Below are 5823 nucleotides of genomic sequence, written 5' to 3' on the forward strand. Positions count from 1 at the left end.
CTTTTTCTATGTGAAGAACAACGGCCGCGCCAATCTTATTGATCTTCCTCCGTTCCAAGTGGGGCCTCCCAGTAGAGCCAATTGGAGCTATAACCCGAAGACGGATCATGCCGAAACCAACCGGGTGGTACGCTTCATGGCCTCTTTGAAGAAGGAGACCAACATCTGCTCGGATGATATCATCCGCACCTTTATTTCACGCCGGGTGCTTCCTCTGAAGCGCCGTGTGCATAGGATGAGCGAGATGTACGGTCCTGGTGATCCCACCAAGATCACAGGTCGTCCCCTTAGCAAGAAGGACATCGTCCGCAAGGCTAAGCAGATCTGCCAAACTGCTATGCCGTTTGAATGGGAATGGGGCCTCCTTCCTCTCAGCACTACTAACCCTCCGACCCAAGAAGTAAGAGATTATGCAATTAGGGTCGATTTCGCCGGTAACTTTCTGCTCTTGTTAACCCTCTGTTTTCGTGTTTCAGGCCAAGGACCGCTTCCCCCTCATCCAAGCAGAGCGGCGTGGGATCTGCGTGAAGCGCGCCCTTGACTCCTTCGACCTAGATCCCTACATTCGTTGGAAGGACCTGAAGATGGGCAAGACTCCGGCTGCGCGCCTTGGCCGGTCTCCTCCGGAGCCAACCGGGTCCTCCGATGACCTGACCATGCTTGAGGTATTTTCTTTTCCGGTTTCTTGTACTCTTCCGTTATTGCTTTCTTGCGAATTTTCTCTTAGCTATGTTTAACTTATAGATCCACGAGCACGCGCCGCCTCTGCGCGCCGAGGCCGGCCACGAGTTTGTGGACAAACTCATGGCCCAGGGCCAAAAGAATAAGCTGCCGGCATCTGATGCCGGTCCCAGCCAGGCCCCTCCCTCCAAGCGCTTCCGGACTGAGCCCTTGGGGGAGAAGGAAGAGGGCGTGCGCCGCTACGGGCGCAAGCAGATGCCGACTGCCTCCGGGTGAGTTTCTTACTTTCTTGCCTCTTTTCACCAAGTTCTTTTTTCCGGTTGCTTTTTTCCAACTATCCTTCTTTCTTTCTTTCAGCCCCGCGCTCAAGCTTGGCTCAAGGCCATCGGGCTCTGAAGGTTCCGCAAGGACCTCAACCCCTCCTCCTCGTTCAAGCCCGGCACCATCTGGTGCCGGCAATACCTCTGCCTCCCTTTCGGGGGGCACAACAAGTTCGGGGCGTGTGGCCCCTTCATCATCAGATCACCGCACGGAGGAGGATCTTTCCTTCCTCCCAGAGAAACAGGATACCGGCGCCAGCAACATCGGCGCCGAGGAAGAAGCTGCCGGGCGGGCGGAGCCTTCGGCTCCTCCCATCCTCGAAAAGGAGACAACTTCCGCGCCGGAAACTTCCGCGCCGGAAAGTTCCAATCCGGGTGATGCGCCCAGCGCTCCCCCTTCTCCACGAACCATCCTGATGCCACCTCCAGATGCTCCTCGCACCAAGCCCTCCAGGGCTGCTCCAACCGCGCCGCCGCCCAAGATCTCCAAGCTCATCAAGGGGAAGGCGACGGCCTCCAGCGCCCCTTCCGGCGGCCAGCAGCCCCTGGTGCTGCACGTCTCCAAGGCCGCCAGGGATACCGCCACGAAGGCCACCGGCCTGCTTGGTCGTATCACTGAGTTCCAGCGCAGGGGCCGGGACCTGGGGCATCTTCTGCCCTACGCCCAGAAGTGGAACGCCGCAGACATGACCCCGGCGACCCGCGGTTTGGGCAAGGACAGGCTGCCGGCGCCTGACCCTGTTGGGGACCGGTCTTCCGAGGAGCACTTCATGCGGCTTCGCAGCGCCGTGAAGGAGCTCGACAGCGCGTGGTACGATGCCACGAACAACTTGATGGTACGCTTTACTGACTCTTTTCAACTTTTACCGGTTTCCTTGCTTCCGGATTTTTTCTTTAGTTTCATGCCGGTTTCTCTCTTGTCTATCTTCCCCAGTCCCCGAGTTTTGTGGTGAGAGCGCAGCTTTTAGCGCAAAACTTTAACTTAAAAACTCAGCGTGAAACCGGCACTGCCAGTCCCCGAGTTTCGGGTTAAGAAATTTGTTCTTAGCGCAAAACTTAACTTAGAAACGCGCGAAACCGCAGCCTTGCCCCCCGAGTTTCGGGTTAAGAACTCTGTTCTTAGCGCAAAACTTAACTTAGAAACGCGCGAAACCGGCACTGCCAGTCCCCGAGTTTCGGGTTAAGAACTCTGTTCTTAGCGCAAAACTTAACTTAGAGACGCGCGAAACCGGCATCGCTACCCCCGAGTTTCGGTTAAGAACTCTGTTCTTAGCGCAAAACTTAACTTAGAAACGCAGCGAAACCGGCAATCGCCAAATTCCCAAGTTTCGGGTTAAGAACTCTGTTCTTAGCGCAAAACTTAACTTAGAAACGCGAAACCGCACCGCTACCCCCGAGTTTCGGGTTAAGAACTCTGTTCTTAGCGCAAAACTTAACTTACCTCTTTTTGTTGAACAGCTCACGGCTGACGCTCGGAAGGCCCTCTTTGAGGAGCTCCTATGGGAACACCGGGACCTCGCTGAGGCACACGACAAGTGCCAAGGTAATTTTGTACCACCGGCATCTTTTTACCGGAAACCTTTTTTCCTTCTAACATTTATAACTTTTGCTTAACAGTGATCCCGGAAGCTTCCATCGAGGCTCTCAAGGAGCAGCTCGCTGCCGCCCAACGTACAACTTTTTCTTTTCTCCTGTTAATTTGGTTTTCTTTTCATTTTACCAGCACAATCTCGCTAACACCTTCTTTTCCGGGTTGCAGGGGAGAAGGACCAGCTCATCCGGCGGCATCAGGAGGAGCTGAGCGCCCAGAAAACCAGCTACCAGGAGCTCAAGTCCCAGCTCATCCAGCTGGGGCTTGATCATGCCAAGGCCCTCAAAGCTGCCGAAACTGATGCAGCGGCCAAGATGGATGAAGCTCTTGAAGATGCCGGCAACGCCAACTCGGTGTTGCTAGCTGAGCTGGAGGAGCTGGCCAAAGCCCAGAAGGTTGCCGAGGAGAAAGCTGCGCGGCTGGAGGAGGAGCAGAAGGAGTGCAACAGGCTGGTGTTGCAAACCGACACACTTGCCTATCGTAAGTTCTTTTCCTTTGCGCTTCCTGACTACTGTCCGCAAGCCTTTTTTCTTCCGATCGCATTTTTTTCTCGCTATCTTTCCTTCCGGTTGCATTTTCTTCCGGATTCCCTTCCTTAGCCTTTTTCTTTCGTTGCACAGGCCTCTTTCCGGACTCTCAGAAGTATGCTGTCAAGAAGGTTGACGAGCGCCGCACTGCCCAGGGCCAAGCGAATCTTGCCGTGCCATGGACCCCCTATGACCATCTGGTCGCGCTGAACGCGCGGGTGTCTCACATGCGCGCCATAGATCGCAACTTATCTGATATTCCTGATGTAGCTACCCAGCTCTTCAGGACTCTGTGGCCTGGCGAGGAGGTGCCGGATACTTTCTCCCTCATCGCCGACCGTCTCAAGGGCGCCGGCAAGAGGATCCGCGAGTGGCAGTGTTCTGCTGCCCGCGCTGGAGCAGACTCTGCCCTCCGCGTCGCTTGCTCCTGGTACCCGGAGCTGAACCTGGATGCCCTTACCGGAGTGCGCGAAGGCGCGGAAACCGATCTGGACCCGATTCTCACCGCTAAGCGGCAGGATCGCGCGTACCACATCGCGGAGTACGCCGACATGCGCACCTTCATCCCTCCCCCCCTGACGTCAAAGATTATCTCGACGAGGAGGAGGATGAAGCCGAGGAGGAGCCTCTGGGCGACGCTGGTGCTGGCGATGCCCCTCCTGAAGCCCCTGCTGCCTGATTATTTACCTTCCTGAAGATTTACCTTTGTCATGCTGTTTAGTCCTGCGTGTCTTAAAACAATGTCCTGTTAAATTCTGCCCCGGTATGCCGGGGCTTATGATGTAAAACTTTAAGTCCGCTTTTGGTTGCCGCACAACATTTTATGCCGGTAAGTTATACCGGTAGTTAATTATCTTAAGCTCGTCTTAGCATATTTGCTTTTGGTTTTGCTTTTATCCTGCACTGCAAAGATTTCCAAATTGTTTCCGCATCCAATTCGATGCACACTTGGTTCTTTTGCCTTGGCTCTGCCTGCCTTCTCTGGGCGTTCTTTGGCGTATGAGCACAAGGTTCTTTCACCAAACAAGCATTTTCTTGAACTTAGAAATTACTTCGAAATTTTGCAAAAAACCGGTTAAACCGGGGTTAGTTAAATTTTCCGGATTGTTCTTTCCTGCTCTCCCTCTTCGCAGTTCATGTGCTTATCCCCTACCGGTTTATCTTGCTTGCCATGAAGCCGGGTTGCGGACAGCAGCAGAGTCGAAGACTCCGGTAGCATTTAGCACACTACTAAACCGGAAAGAAAAAACGTTCAATAAGCAACCGGTAAACTGAAAAAATAAACAGGTTACATGCAACTTAAGTTGGGGTAGTCCCCGAGATTCATTCAAGGTTCCGACATCTTTTATTCATAGCATGTAAGGTACAAAAAGGAACTTCTTACACCACAACTTCAAGAGTAGAAAGGACGCAACAGAGCTACGTTCCATGGAAGCTTGCTTTCCTCTCCGGACATGTCCGCCTTTCCTTTTTTCCACTCTTGTGCATCGATCAAGTAGTATGCATCATTGTGAAGCACCTTGCTTACAATGAAGGGACCTTCCCATGGTGGTAAGAGCTTATGTCGGCCTTCAGTGCGCTGCACTAGGCGTAGCACCAGATCTCCTTCCCGGAAAACTCTCGGGTTAACCTTCCGGTTATGATAGCGTCTGAGGTTTTGCTGGTAAATGGCTGTTCTTGCCAAAGCCAGCTCTCTTGCTTCTTCTAGCAAGTCCACATCATTTTCTCTGGCCTCTTTGACTTCTTGCTCGGTATAGAGCTGTACCCTTGGTGAATCATGAATGATGTCAGTTGGTATGACCGCTTCTGCTCCATAAACCATGAAGAACGGAGTGTATCCGGTAGACCGGTTTGGAGTTGTTCTTATACTCCACAGTACTGATGGTAGCTCATCGAGCCAACATCCCGGTGATTTTTCCACAGCATCAATGAGTCTTGGTTTGATACCGGAAAGTACCAAAGCGTTCATTCTTTCCACTTGGCCGTTGCCTTGTGGGTGTGCCACTGAGCACAAATCCAACCGGATGTTGTTGTCCTCACAGAACCTTTTGAACTCACCTTGAGCAAAGTTGGTTCCATTGTCAGTGATGATGCTGTGCGGGTATCCATACCGCAAAATGACATCTTTCAAGAACTTCACCGCTGTGCGCCCATCACATTTTGCGATAGGTTTCACTTCTAGCCATTTGGTGAATTTATCCACCATAACCAAGATGTGAGTCATGCTGCTCCTTGCAGTTTTGAATGGGCCAACCATATCAAGGCACCAAACGGCAAACGGCCATGTTAATGGTATTGTTTTTAAACCAGATTTGGGGTATGATTTTGCTTGGCGTACCTCTGGCACCCGTTGCATTTTCTTACCAAATCCTCAGCGTTTTCCAAAGCAGTGGGCCAATAAAACCCATGCCGGAATGCTTTTGCTACCAGCGCCCTTGATGAAGCATGATGCCCACATTCTCCTTGGTGAATCTCCTCAAGCATTTCTTTCCCTTCTTCCGGTTCCACACATCTTTGAAGGACACCGGTAACGCTTCTCTTGTACACCTCACCATTGATGAATGTATATGCTTTGGACCTTCTTTGTATTCTCCTTGATTCATTTTCGTCAGCCGGCAAGGTGCCGTTGATCAGGAATTCCTTAATTGGTTTAACCCACGACGGTGTCTCTCGAACTAAAAACACCGGTGCATCTATCTCCATG

The sequence above is a fragment of the Lolium perenne genome, chromosome 3 (assembly GCF_019359855.2).
Source record: "Lolium perenne isolate Kyuss_39 chromosome 3, Kyuss_2.0, whole genome shotgun sequence".
In the NCBI taxonomy this organism is placed as follows: Eukaryota; Viridiplantae; Streptophyta; class Magnoliopsida; order Poales; family Poaceae; genus Lolium; species Lolium perenne.